Below are 16,172 nucleotides of genomic sequence, written 5' to 3'. Positions count from 1 at the left end.
AAGTAAATTAATTAGGATTCTGTGTATCAGCAAGGCTAAATATTGAACATCCCCATTCAAATATTCTTTAAAAAATTTTTTTTAAAGTTTTATTTTAATTCCAATTAATTAACATACCATGTAATATTAGTTTCAGGTATACTATACAATCATTCAACAATTCATAAATCACCAGATGCTCATCACAAGTCCACTTCTTAATCCCTGTCCCCTATTTACATATCCCACCCCCCCGGTAACATTTCTGGTAACCATCATTTTGTTCTCTATAGTTAAGAGTCTGTTTCTTGATTTCTCTCTCTCTCCCTTTTCCCTTTACTCATTTGTTTTCTTTCTTAAGTTCCATACATGAGTGAAATCATATGATATTTTTCTTTTTCTGACTGACTTATTTCACTTAGTGTTGTACTCTCTAACTCCAACCATGTTATTGCAAATGTTCTACCCAAATACTCTTAAATCAAAAGATAAGACACACAGCGTGACATCATCTCAGTACATTTGAAAAATGAAGACATATTACATATTATTTTGAATTACATACATATATAGAAAAATTATAAAAAAATTATAAAGAATGCACAAGAATAGGGCGCCTGGGTGGCTCAGTCAGTTAAGTATCTGGCTTTGGCTCAGGTCATGATCCCGGGTCCTGGGATCAAGACCCATATGGAGCTCCCTGCTCACTGGGGAGTCTGGTTCTCTCTCTGCCTTGCCCCTGCTTGTGCTCTCTCTCTCTCTTTCTCTATCAAATAAATAAAATCTTTAAAAATGCATAAGAACGAAAAGTACCACAATTATGGTCATAATTACCTCTATTACCTCTGTGAAAGAGGGAGAATTGCATAGGGGAAGGGTGCATTGAGGTCTTCAAGTACATTTTTAAATTTTTTATTTGTTACCTTCCTCTCTATACCTTCTTATGTTTTGAATTATTTTTAAAAATGTGAATTTGAAGGCTTTAAGAATTGAGAGTAGGTAGGAAGTCAGTGTTGACTACAGGCAATCAAGGAAGGCAACAAGCTAGCCAAAGAAACAAAGGGATGAAAGTCAGAGATGGAAGTGAAGAGGGCATCACAGGGGAGGATACCACAAGAGCTTTTGTCCTGAAACTAGGAGCAAACTCAGAGAACTGAGGATGGCTTGATTCTACTTGAACATGGAAATAGACACCAGAAGGAAATGTAATTTAGGATCCTTCAGGAAAAAAATCTTTGGGGGATGCCTGGGTGGCTCAGTTGGTTGGACGACCGCCTTTGGCTCAGGTCATGATCTCAGAGTCCCGGGATCGAGTCCCGCATCGGGCTCCCAGCTCCACGGGGAGTCTGCTTTGCTCTCTGATCTTCTCCTCGCTCATGCTCTCTCTCACTGTCTCTCTCTCAAATAAATGAATAAAATCTTAAAAAAAAATCTTTGGCCATTAGGGTTTCTATTTTTTTCATATACAATGGGAAGATGTTTAAATCTTTTTAGCAGGGAACTGTAAACTTAGTGTGTGCTTTAGAAATACTAAAATAGCCCATAATAAATCAAGACTGAGAATATAAAAATGATGAATCTGATAGGTGAGGCATATTTAAGAGACCACTGCAATATTCCAGGCAAGACATAATGGAGAAGTACCTGTAGCTATGACAGTGGCACTTGAAGAGGGAAAGAAAAAATAGGTATGAGAAAGAATATTGAGATGAGAATTAAAAGATTCAGAGTCTGATGGAGCATGGGGTGTGGAGATGCCATGGAAGATTCACAGATAACTGCAATCTTTTGATGCTAGATAGAAGTATTGTTATGGTATTAATAGAAATAGAAATATCAGGAGAATGTACTGGCTTTGAAAATAAAGTTCGGTTTTAAATACATTGAATTTTACATATTTCCTATAGAGATACTGAGAGGGCAGCTAAGAACCCTAAGCATGTATCTGCTCCATGATGATATTAGAAAGCATGCAGTTATGATTCTATCCAAAGGAAACAAAGAAAATATGGGTGGAAACAGAATCTTCCAGAATGACTATTTTTAGGATGCTAGAAGAGATCCAGGAAGAGTTATGTAACAAGGTCTAAAAAAGGAAGTGGATGGTCACAGCATCATACTGAAATGAGGTGAGGGAACTAGAACTGAATTAGATGATTCAAAGGGCACTTGTGTCTATTGATAAAGTACACTTAAAAAATGACTTCAAATGTAATGTGCTGTTTAAAAACAATTTGCTTAAGCATTGTTTAAAAATAAATGGTGAAAAACTGAAAGTTTTTCCTCTAAGATCAGGAACAAAACAAGGATGTCCATTCTCATCACCTTTATTCAATATACTTCTGGAAGTTCTACTCACAGCAATCAGATGATACAAAGAAATAAAAAGCATGCAAATTAGTAAGGAAGAGATAAACTATCACTAATAGCAGATGACATGATAACACATATACAAAACACTACGGACTCTGCTAAAAAACCTAGAACTAATAAATGAATTTGGTAAAGTTGCAGGATACAAAATTAATATACAGTAATCTGTTCTCTTTTATACACTAATAACAAAGTAGCAAAAGGAAAAATTAAAACAATATCATCGACATTCATTGAAAAGAATGAAATACAAAAAAAAAAAAAAGAATAAAGTATCCGAAGTCAGTTTAAGCAAGGTAAAATACATATACATTGAAGAAGGAAATTGAAGACAACAAAAACAAATGGAAATATATACCATATTCATGGATTGGAAGAATTACTGTTGTTAAAATATTCATATACCACCCAAAGCATCGATAGATACAGTGCAATCTCTATCAGGATAAATACCAATAGAATGTTTTATAGAACTAGAACAAATGATCCTAAAATTTGCATGGAACTATATAAGACACCAAATGGCCAAAGCAGTCTCGAGAAAAGAAGAATAAAGCCGGAGGTCTCACAATCCCAGATTTCAGGCTATGCTACAAAACTAAAATAATCAATACAGTATGGTACTGGCACAAAAATAGACACATAGAGCAACAAAACAGAATAGGAAGTTGAGATAAACCTAAGATTCTATGGTCAATTTATCTGCGACAAAGGAGGAAAGAATATACAATGGAGAAAAGATAGTCTTTTCCATAAATGGTGTTGGAAAACTGGACAGCTATGTGCAATTGAAATGAAACTGGAACATTTTCTTACACCATATATGAAAGTAAAATGAATTTAAGACGTAAATGTAAGACCTGAAACCGTAAAGCTCCTAAAACATAGGCAGTAATCTCTTAGAGATCTACCTTCTTTCTAGATATGCCCCTGCAAAGGAAACACAAGAGCAAAAGTAAACTATTGGGACCACATCACATTTAAAGCTCTTCTTTAAAAAAAAAAAATTATTTATTTGAGAGAGAGAGAACATGAGAGAGAGAGAGCGAGCGAGCATAAGTGGGGAGAGAGGCAGAGAGAGGGAGAAGACTCCATGTTCAGCAGGGAACACAATGTGGAGCTTGATCCTAGAACCCCTGGCATCATGACCTGAGCTGAAGGCAGACTTTTAATTGACTTAGCGACCCAGACACCCCAAAACTATAAAGCTTTTGCACAGTGAAGGGAACTGTCAAGAAAATGAAATGGCAACCTACTGGATTGGATATGATATATGTGAATGATATCTGATAAGCAGTTAATATCCAAAATATATAAAGAACTCAAACTTCACACCAGAAAAGCCCCACATGCTCTGATTAAAAAAGAGGCAGAGGAACTGAATAGGCATTTGTCTGAGAAGATATAGAGATGGACAACAGGCACATGAAAATGTGTTCAACTTCACTAATCATCAATGCAAATCAATGAGATATCACCTCAATGAGATATCACCTCACACTTGTCAGAATGGCTAGAATCAAAAAGATAAGAAATAACAAGTGCTGGTGAGAATGTGGAGAAAAGGGAACCCTCATTCTCTGTTGGTAGGAATATGAAGTGGGGCAGCCAGAACAGTATAAAAGTTCCTCAAAAGATTAAAAATAGAAGTACCATATGGTCCAGTAATTCTACTGCTGGGTACTTACCCAAAGAAAATGAAACATTAATTCAAAAAAATACAGGGACCCCTATGTTTATCATAGCATTATTTACAATAGCCAGGACATTAAAGCAACATAAGTGTCTATCGAAAGATGAACGAATGAATATGTGGTATATATATATACAGTGGAATATTATTCAGTCATAAAAAACAATGAAATCTTGCCATTGACAACATGAATGGACCTACTGCATATTATGCTAATAAATCAGACAGAAATACCATATGATTTCACTTACATGTGGAATCTAAAAAACAAAACAAACAACAAAAACAGGAATGTTCTCATAAATGCAGAGAACAAATTCATAATTTCCAGAGAAGAGGAGAGTAAGGGGTTGGGCAAAATAGTGAAGAGGCTAAGAAGTACAAATTTCCAGTTATAAAATGAAAAAGTCACAGAGATGAAAAGTCCAGCATAGGGAATGTAGTCAATAGTATTATAATAACTTTGTATGGTGACAGATGGTAACTATACTTACCATGGTGAACACTGTGTAATGCATGGAATCGTTAAATCACTATTTCATACATCTGAAACTAATATAACTTTGTATGTCAAATGTACTTCAATAAAAAAGGAAATTTATGTACAGGAAAAATTCTAATGAAGTTCTGATTATAACTTAGTTTTAAGCACATAAAATTTTTAATGTTATTTTTAATTGATTTTGACATTTGTTTCCAATTCTTTGATTATTTCTTACTTTCCTTCCTATTTATCACTCTTCTAGGGATTTCCTCATCTTCAAGGCATTTATGACAATAGTTTCCAGAAATAGTTACAGGACAACTGAAGTGTACTGAAACAGTCTAGGTTCATTTTTCTCAATGACAGAGGCATCTTCAAAAGCCCCGAAGTTTTAAAAATGGCTTGTTGTAGTGATTTCAGTGATAATGACTATTATCTTCACTTATTTTAGCTATATCCATCGAATTAAGGGAATTAGTTTATGTTTTTCTTTTTAACTAATCAATCTATCAACACAGTCCCTCAGTTGTAACAATATAATTTTGATATTCCATGTTCTCAGGTCTTTTATCCAGAATATTTGTATGGTCTAATTCATATCTTTACAGATTCAATAATTACTTTCTACTTAAAGTATTTCTCTAAAATAAGTCATAGTAAATCCTAACTATTTGGCATCTGGTTAAAAAATTTATATTTGTTTGGGCGCCTGGGTGGCTCAGTGGGTTAAGCCGCTGCCTTCAGCTCAGGTCATGATCTCAGAGTCCTGGGATCGAGTCCCGCATCGGGCTCTCTGCTCAGCGGAGAGCCTGCTTCCCTCTCTCTCTCTCTGCCTGCCTCTCCATCTACTTGTGATCTCTCTCTGTCAAATAAATAAATAAAATCTTTAAAAAAAAAAAAAAATTTATATTTGTTCAATTGTTATTTTCAAATGCAGAGTCATCATAGAATCTTAAACCTGGAAAAGGCTTTAAAGAAAATTACCCTGCATCATTTGACACATGAGTAATGAAAAGCCCAGAAAAATTAGTGTACTAGGTAAGAGTCACATGGCATGTTAACACATCATACATGATTCAGAAGTAATGTAGTTACAAGGACCAACACATATTAAAATAATTAAAAATTATTTGCATATTACAGTCATCCTAAATATTACTAGATGTCCACTATGGACATCAGGCTATGTTAGGAGCTAATGAGAAAACAAAAGGAGGTGATGAGACTGTTCCTTTCTTCTAGGAAGTACCTCCTTGAAGAAAATCTCTGCTGTGCTTTCTACAGAATCTAAAATAGAATGTTATCAGTGTTGGATGAAGGAAAAATGAATGATTTTAGTTGACAAAATGCCTTTTCTTGATTCCATGGTAAAATTACTAACAGATAAGCCAATCAAGGCATTTTATAGGTTAATATTATATATATACATACAGAACAGTCAAACCCGTTATCAAGGGCCAGATGCTTTGAGGGTTTACTCAACAACAACAACAACAACAACAACAACAACAATTTTATTGTTGTTTTCAAGAAGGCTTGACCAAAGAGGATTGGAAAATTGAGGTAGATTATTCTCCTTTTTTTCTTCCTTTAGGAAATGTTTTTACTCCTCATTCAATACTAGAAAGAGAGGGTGGTGCACAAAAGCACTTTGAAGTGAGTAGATATGAAAACAGTATCTTAAATAATCCATCACAAGGTTTTGAAAAAGACAAAATTTAATCTTAACTCAGGTTAGCATCTCAGGTTGTACATTAGATAAACTCTGGGGAAAGGGGTGATGATTAGTAAAGGAATTTACTGCTAATATAGAGAAAGGTATAGCATAATTTCTAGTTTTCCTTCTAAATCATATATTTGAATTCTTTTTTTAATTGCTTTGGGACATGTGTAGCATTAGAGAGAGGAGTGAACCATTAGAAAAGCAACCACGGTTAACTGTGCCAGTGTGACATCAAGCCATGATGATTAAAGGATACTAATAAAATTCTGGACTAAGATTAATTCTCAGGAAACTATTCAAATTAGTTCCATTTAGTGTTGAATACATGCTTGGGTACATCACCCTTATTTAGGACCAAAGGCCTGCATTCCTACATAGGAGTAAGCTATTCTAGATCTGGCCACAGTGTGGAGATGTTGCAACACAGAAGCACCTTGTCATGCCAGAGACAAGCTGAGTTCTATTGGAACATGGATTTCCAGTGCCTGAATGAATTTTCCTTTTCATCCTATAACATCTTATCATAAACAAGTGCTTCCATTTTCCAGTATAAGTTCATAAGTGTGTATTGCACACTTTTTTGGTGGGAACAATAGAATTTCTGTGCATCTGGTACCCTTAAAGATTCACATGCAATAAGACGCTTTTAACTGAACCTCCTTACTACAACTAGGAACCCATGTAATGCTAAATGAACCAATTTCAATATATGTAGTGCTCTTGAAAAACCCACTAGAGCATATAAAATAATAGCAAATACCACTACAGTCTGTGGGTTTCTTCTAAGAATGAAATTTGTTGTAAAAAGCATTCATGAATTCATGTGCAAATCTAGGTGTTACTTCATGCCACAAACACAAAGTGCCCACTCTATGCCAGACACTCTTCCTGGATGAGCAGAGAGAGACAAAATGACCTGACACCTACTCACTGGAAGAGAGTGACAGTAAAAAGATATACAAATACATATTATCATGTAAGACAAATGTACTGAAGGGAAAATAAAAAATATAATGAAGGACTATAAGCTAATGCGGAGGGAGGAAAGGAAGGAGGGGGGTGAAAAGTTAGACAGGTGGAGAGTGTTCCTGGGTAGAGGGAACAGCATTTGGGGAGGTCAAGGTGGTGCCTAGTTTGACAAGGTCAACAAACTGAAGCAATGTTACTAGATTAATAGGGCTTGAGCTTGCTGAGGGGGATGGAATGAGAATGGAAAGAGATGACCTGCCAAGTCGGGGGCCAGAATATTTAGTTGAGTGAAATGGCAAGGACTGTGCATTTTATTCCATGTTCTGTGGGAAGCCTTTGGAGGATTTGTAAGAGCAAGAAGATTCCTTTTTTGCTTCCTGCTATACTGTGTAAATTCCAAAATTAAATATAAAGATTTTTAAGCATTTTTTTTACTAGCTGTTTTTTTTTCTTCAATTCTTTCATATTTCTTTTGCCTGAAAATACTTTAGACAGGAGATGCTTGAAGTTTAAGGTTTAAGCTTTTTGAGTAAGAAAAAAATTCCCTTTGAAATGATCTTGATTTTGCTGATAATATTCTACTTTTACATTGCAACATTGTCCCCCAGGCAGTAGTGGGGTTTGTGTAATTTGATAGCTGAAAGGAATTTACCTTTGTTTAAAAAAAAAAAAAATGGATCATTGAACTACTAAATTATATTTTAGCAATGCTTGTTGAAGTTATTATTCATGGGGAAAAGAGTCAAAAAATTAAAAAAAAAGAAAAACAGAAGAGAGAAAAGAAAGAAGGAAGGAAAGACAGAGAAGAAAGAAAAAGAAGGAAGGAAGGAAAGGAGGGGAGAGAGGGAGGAAGAAAGAAAGAAAAAGAAAAAAATAAATGAAAACAAGACAGAGAAAGAAGAGAGAGAGGGAAGGAAGGCAGGAGGGGAGGGAGGGAGGAAGAAAAGGAAAGAAAGAAAGAAAGAGAGAGAGAAAGAGAGAAAGAAAAGAAAAGAGGGAAGGAAAGAAAGAAAGAAATAAAAGGAAGGGAGGAGGGAGGGAGGAAAGAAGAAAGGAAGGAAGGAAAGAAAGAAAAGAAAGAAAGAGAGAAAGAACCCAAAGATTGCATACAATACATAATTTGAAGGAGAGTAGATCCTTAAAGCTGAACTGAGTATCTTTTGGCAGGTGGTAAGGAAGCCTACTTCTTCCCTATTAAATGAATTTGCTCTGTCACTCTGCAAACTATTTATCATTCTTTTGCACTCTCTGAGAATTCCAGCACCTACATTTCTACACAATGTATGTTGGAGAGTGATTGGTACATGCTGAAGTGACTGAAGGTATATCAGAATTAGCTACAAGTTTTGTTTTTGTTTTTGTTTTTTAGTAAATTAGATATTGTCCATACTGACCAGTTGAAAAGCTGCAAAATAAAGGAAAAAGAAACAGAATAATGAGACATGCATAGTAATTATAGGGATGAAATGAAGATATGGAGTTTTCTCAAGTTTATTCCACTTGTAACCCACCCTCGGGATAGAAGGAAAATTTACAGAATTAGATGAGTGGGAAATATATGTGAAGAGTATACAAGTTTGGGGAGGCTGGGTGACTCAGTCGGTTAAGTGTCCACCTTCAGTTCAGGTCATGATTCCAAGATCCTGGGATTGAGCCCCATATCCAGCTCCCTGCTTAGTAGGGAGTCTGCTTCTGCCTCTGTCCCTTCCCTCCTCTGCCGGAGTTCTATCTCTCAAATAAAGAAATAAATGAAATCTTTAAAATAAATAAATAAATAAATAAATAAATAATTAAATAAATAAATAAATATTATATATATATATATATATATAAGTTTGGTGGGATTCATCTGCTTAAATCTTTTTTAAAAGTGACATTATTTTTTTAGAGAGGGGAGGGGCAGAGGGAGAGGGAGAGAATCTTAAGCAGGCTCTAGGCCTATTACAGAACCAGATTTGGGGCTTAATCTTCCAACCCTGAGATCAGGACCTGAGCTGAAATCAACAGTCAGATGCTTAACCGACTGAGCCACCCAGGTGCCCCTAAAGTGACATTTCAGAGAACTTAAGTTGGAAATGAAGTTCTTTTGTATTTGTCCACATACCATTTTTGATGCTCTTTCCCTTGTGTAGATTCAAGTTTTCATTGGGTATCATTTTTCTGTTGCCTGTAGAACTTCAACTTTTTTTTTTTTTTCCTAGTCTTGTTCTGTTAGCTATGAATTTTCTCAATTTTTTTTTGAGAAGTTCTTCAATTCCCTTTTAATTTCAGTTTTTAAAGCTATTTACTCTGGGTACACAATTCTAGGTGGACTTTTTGTGTCTGCATTTTATTTATTTATTTAAATTCAGTTAATTATCATATAGTGTATTATTAGTTTTAGGGATAGAGTTTAGTGATGGATCAGTTGCATATAACACCCAGTGCTCATTACATCAAGTGCCTCCTTAATGCCCATCACCCACGTACCCCATCCCCCCATCCACCTCCCTTCCACTAGACTTTATGTGTCTACATTTAAAGATATAGTCCCATTCCCTTATGTCTGACAATGGGAAGTTTGAAGTAATTCTTATCTTTGCCCTCCATACATAATGTATCTTTACCCCTTAGCCCTTCTCTGGCTACTTTTAAGATTTTCTTTTTATCACTTCTTTGCAGTAGTTTAATTACAACATTCTCAGTGTAGCTTTTTTTTTTTTTTTAAATCTTTCTTGGGATTGGTTAAGCTTTTTGAGTCTGTGAGTTTACAGTTTTTATTGGGTATTGAAAAATATCTCCTGTTGTTTCTTCAAAGATTTTTTTTTATTCTGCCCATCACTCCCATCTTTTTTTTTTCTATTCATGACTCCACAAAACATATATGTTAGGTTGTTTGATGTTGTCCCACAGGACAATGGGGTTCTGTAAATTTATTTTATTTTTTCTGTGCTTCATTTTGGACTGTTTATAGTTTCTAGTTCTGTGTCTCCTACCCTCCTTTTCTCCCCTTGAAATATTTAGTTTGCTCTCAATCCCATTTAGTGAAATTTTCATGACAGGTAATGAATTGGTTACTTCTGGAAGTTTAATTGGATTATTTTTTACATTTTCCTCATTGTATTTACTCATTATATTTCATTAAAAGTAATAAAAGTATTTCATTACTTTTAAAATATAAGCATATTTTTCCATATTTATTGTGATGATTTTATAATCTTTGTTCACTAAATCCATTATCGCTGTCATTACTTGGTCAGTTTATATTGATTAATTTTTTTCCACATTTAAGGTTTATATTTTCCTGCTTCTTGGCACATCTAGTAAGTTTGGATTGGATGCTACACATTGTAAATTTCTCATTGTTGAGTCTGAATTTCACTGCATTTTCCTTTAATAAGCTCTATACTTTTTTCTGGAAGACATTTACATTACTTACAAATAAGGGTGTTCCATGCAAGGCTTGATTTAAAATAATGTTTAGATGGGTAAATGTAGCTATTCTCTAGGACCAGTTCATTCCCAGTGTGAAGGGTGATCTTTTCTGGGAACTCTATAGACTGTCATAACAGAATACCACAAAATAGGTGGCTCTTAAATAACAGAAATTTATTTTCTCACAGTTTTGGGGCCTGGAAGTTCAAGATCAGGGTGCTGGCAGAGTTGGTTTCTGGAAGGATCCCCCTTCTTTGCTTGCAGATGAACATCTCTGTGCTGTGTCCTCACATGGCCTTTTCTCTATGCATAAACTGAGAGAGATTAAACTCTTTGGTGTGTCTTCCTCCTCTTCCTTCTCCTCCTCCTTCTTCTCTAAAAGATTTTATTTATTTATTTGACAGAAAGAGGGACAGAGAGCACAAGCAGGGGGAGCAGCAGAGAGAGAGGAAGAAGCAGGCTCCCTGCTAATCAGGGAGCCCAACATGGGACTTAATCCCAGGATCCCTAGATCATGACCTGAGCTGAAGGGAGATGCTTAACTGACCGAGCCATCCAGGACCCCCAGAGTGTCTTCCTCTTCATATACGGAAGGATACCAGGTCTATTGGGTTAGATCTTATGATCCAATTTAACCTTATGATTTTATTTAACTTTAATTACCCTTATGATCTTATTTAACTATAATCATTTTCTTAAAGGTCCTAACTCCACATATAGTGACACTAGGGTTTAGGGCTTCAAAATATGTATACTAGGAGGATACAATTCCTTCCCCAACACCCACATATTAAATAAGGTTTCTCCACTCAGGCTGGTAGGAACCTGACTGACTAATATTCAGCCCTATATGAGCTATCAATACTACTTTGTCTTCTGGGTACCCAGTAATTCTTTTCCTTCACTTTATAAGGCTCATACTGTTCTTTATTCAAAGACTTTAGGAAACCCTTATGTAGATTTCTGGGACTCTTTCTTCTGTTTCATCTTCTTCCCTATAAATCCTAGGTTTCTTCGTATCCTTGAACACTAATCTTTATTTTCTTACCTCATTGAGACTAACACGCTTTGTTTGTGTTCCCCTCTCCGTGCTGCACCTGGAGATTGCCTGGCATAGATCTAGAACTCACACTGGTTCCTCTCCTCTCAGGGTTTACATTTCTCTTCTACCAATTGTCCAATGTCTGAAAAGAGTTGTATATTTTTATAATGTTCTCCTTGTTTCTGGCAAGAGATCGTGTCTCATAGCAGTTATTCCTTCATGGGCTGAAGCAGAAGTCCTTTTATTTTGCGTTTATAAGATTAAAGACTTGTGACTACTTAATTTTTTTCATAAATAAATGATAATATTAACAGACTTACTTTCTAGATTTTTCTAGAATATAGATAGATAAATAGATAGATAGCAAGTCTCAATGTGTCTAGAAGATAGAATATTATCTATCTTGTCAATCTGAGTATATTAGATCAGACCCTGGTTCCAATCACAGCCTCCCAAAACCTAAAAATTGTATTCAGTTAGAATCCTACATGAAATCTTTATCAAATAAAATTCAATCTCACATAGTGAAAATATTATGAAATATATTGTGGAAATTTTGCCCCCAGTTGAGAATCGTTGCTATAATATAACCTTAGATTGACCAAAGGTGAAAATAATGAAGCTTTGAAACAACTGAATACCACTGATCTTTTGAATGATTTATAGCAATGTCACTCAAATTTTTGCACAATTGAGAATTACACGAGTGCAAGTGTAGGGAGTGCACCCGAGTTTACAAAATTGTACAGATGATAATGATGCACATACCAAGCTGAGAACTACTATTCTAGAGATCAAATGTGAGCATGCATCAGAATTGGCTGGTGGCCTTGTTAAAGCAGATTGCCAAGGCTCAGACATTGATTCATTAGGCCTGTCCAGGGCCTATGAATGTGCATTTCTAACACTTTCTCAGGTGACACAGCTGCTGCCACTCTTTGAACCATGCCTTGAGAATCACTGTTCGATAGCATAGTTGCGTTGTTTAACTATGGCAACAGTAATTTTTAAAGCAAATGATTTTATTTATATATAATTTAATAAATTTGAGAAAATCATGTGGTGTAGTCAAAGAAGTATAGGAACTGGAATTAAAATTAAAAATTAAAATTAAAAAGTGGAACTGGAATTCCGCTCTTGCTCAACCCTTACCAGCAAATCATTTCGTGTCTCTGAATCTCTGATTCATCATCTGTAGACAGGGAATTATATGATTAGCTACCTTACATAAGAAACACACTTCAGTTAATTAATTTTAATAATAAATACCACTTTTACTCCACTTCTTTCCTAATATGAACAATAGCGTATGGAATCTTTTTGACAAAAATGGCTCTGAACAATTTAAGGCAAAATTCCCTGGAGGATCCTTTATCAGGGAAACTGAAGCATAGTAATCCTTTTAATCTTGGTCAATTTTGGAATAGTTCCTAAAAAGTACAGTGGTCCCTGACGTCTTGTTGGATAGATTACATCTCAGAACTCTTTAACCCCTTCTTAGAATACAAAAAAATCTGGATTTACTTTAGAATTAACCAGAATCTTGAGAGTCTAATAACTTGAGGCAGAATTACGAATTTACCCAACATGATTATTTCAGACTAAACTGAAAACATTTATATCTACCTTATTGGACTTTCTAGTTTTCTTTTGTTCACTTAGGAGAAATGAACATGACTTCACTTGAGACTTTGCTTGAAAGCTTTTGCCAGTAAGATGCGTCAGTCATTAGGAGATTGTTTCTCAAGATAGACATGTTACACAATGTTCTTTACTGCATTTTCCTGCTGGAAGGATGTGTAATGTATGTTACCACTTCTGTCATTAAGGGTATGGATCTTGCTTAGCATGACATTTTGTGGGATCCTAGTTGTGTGGTATATTTATAGGCATCTAACTGGATGAATAACATCTGATGAGTTCAAAGCACACACATTAATGGTAGTATGGACATCTTTCTGAATAAACTACAAAAACAAATCCGAATTCTGTGGTAATGCTTCCATCTGTCCTATGATATTCATTATTGTAGAATATCATACAGTGCTGGTGTCACAAATGTTATGTCTCTGGAGCATCATGTAACCTTGGGAGCAGAAATATCTGAAGAACCAAAGAAGAGTAAAGGCTATAATTAAAAATAAGCCCCAAGAAATAGTTTCCATGTGGTTGCAAGAAACCCTTGAGCGCAGCTGGAAAATTTCAGGCTGAAGTATGTTGGAACAATAGTTTACAGAGGAAAGTAGCTGGGTTTGTGGTTACACTTGGAAGTGAAATTTCCTTGCTTGGTCATAATAGTAAACTAGCTATAAAGTTTGGAAGAATATCTTCTAAAGAAGATCATTACTCCCTGAATTACAAAGAGAAATATAATAGAAGATTTTTAGAAATGAAAGTAGGGGCTTATAGTCACATTAAAAAGTTTAAGAATAGTTTATTATGTACAAATGAAAATAATTTTCAAGGTGTAAAGAAAAAAATACGGATTTATTTAATAATGAATGAAGAATCCAAAATTCAGTAGAGGAGCTTAGGACTTAGTATAAATCTGTAAAATAAGGTTATATTTTGAATGTTGTTTACAAATCTCTTTTTAGCATTTGGATAAACATCTCAATGTGTCTAAAATCAGTTCATCATTTCTGCCCAGATTCCCTTCTTCTTCAGTGTTTCTTTTTTTGTTGTTGTTACTGGCTTGATTTTCCTTCAAATCATCTAATTTTGACATTCTGGTGTTATTTTTTATTTTTCCCCTCTATTCATCTTCCATATTAGATCAATTGTTTATTTCGTTCAACTCTACTGCTAATAGGTCATTCACATTCATATCCATTTTCAAAATTGTTCTAAGGTGTTGGTTTTTTTTTTTTTTTTTAAATAGTCTTTAAAAAATGCCAGGCAAGCAGAGGAGTACTGTGAAGTAGTAAAGTCTTCAGGTGTGGATAATCATTTGGAAATGAGAAGTGGGGGTGGCAGAGTAGTTAATTTGTGGTTGATGAAATTTTAAGAAATCAATGCACTGAAAAGCTAGAGTGGAATCCAGGCGTAGGGATAGAAAAGCTAAAAACAGATGTGTGGCAGGCATATGTGGGTAATCATGAATAATATTTTGGATGATAGGGGTGTATTTTAGAACAAGAATGTATACTGCTGCTGACAAGCAGAATTATCGAACTATAAAAAATGATGCCAAAGATTTATCTATCTGGAGTGAAAACGAATTAAGAAAGTAGTTTCAGTCAATGTTTTATCAATCTTTAGACATATTATTAGCAAATTGTTTAGTTATTGAAATATAATGTTGGAGATTTGTTCATTTTTTTCCCAAATAATGGTAAAGTTTTCATTGTTATGGAAAAGGAAGCTTAAGAGACCAATGCAATCTATGGTTGTATTAAGAGGCATAGTGGTTCAGTGGTTTGGTTATCAAGATAGGACAAATTTAAGTAGTTTGTTTAAGATCTACATCATAATGTAAGTTCAGTGAATCACTGAATTGATGCTAGAATCGTCCCTTGTTGTGTTAGTTTTTATTGCTGTATAACAAACTACCACAAACTTAGCAGCTTTAAAAATCCATTTATTACTCATGATTCTGTAAATTAGAAGTCTGGGATGACATGGCTGGGACCTCTGCTCAGGGTCTCAGAAGGCTGAATGCAGGGTACTTGGCTGACTTTGTTCTCCTCTGGATTCCAAGATGAGACAGGAATCCCCACAATTCCTATTATTGGCAAATTCGGTTCCTTGCAGTTGTCCTAACTGTTCCTGCAGTTTCCTTCCTTGTTGGCATCAGCAGGAGGCTGCTCTTACCATCTGCATTCTTCCTTCGGTGGCTCCCTCCATGCTCATAGCACTGAGTCCTTTTCAAGCTTCAGATCGCTTTGACTCTTTCTTCTGCCATCAGTTGGAGAAAGCTCTCTGTTTTTAAAGGCCCATGTGATCAGAATCAGACCCACCCGGATAATCTTCCCAATCTTAAGGTTCAGTGTGCTACAGAGCATACTATAATCACAGAGATGATATTCACATGGTTTGAGGGAGACATACATCTTTAGTGTAGGGGGGTGGATTTTAGAAATCTTGTCTGTCACACCCGAGTGATGTCAGCGATGGAATAGTGAGGTTGTGAGTTACAATGCAATTTAATAAGAACAGTAGACTGAATGGAGTTATTCCTCCTATTGGGTCTGTAGATTTACCCTTGTCTCATTTTAAACTGATTTAAATTAAAAAAAAAAAAACAAGCAAACTGGAGCAGAAAAGCAAAAAAACCCCTCTAAGACTAGAGCACCCTGATTAAATAAGGGTTGTTAAAATGGGAATTAAGAATTTTCAAAGAACTAACATCAAAATCATATAGGAGGACATTTAACAAAGTCAATATGGAGAAATTTTTAGCAAATTTGAAAGCAATGAAGTCAACAACATTTTATACAAGTATTGTCATGATGCCAGTAGATTGCATACATGTTGGCCAAAGGACTATAGTGAG

Source organism: Mustela erminea, chromosome 1 (genome assembly GCF_009829155.1).
Source record: "Mustela erminea isolate mMusErm1 chromosome 1, mMusErm1.Pri, whole genome shotgun sequence".
Taxonomy (NCBI): Eukaryota; Metazoa; Chordata; class Mammalia; order Carnivora; family Mustelidae; genus Mustela; species Mustela erminea.
Note: the sequence above shows the minus strand (reverse complement) of the source record.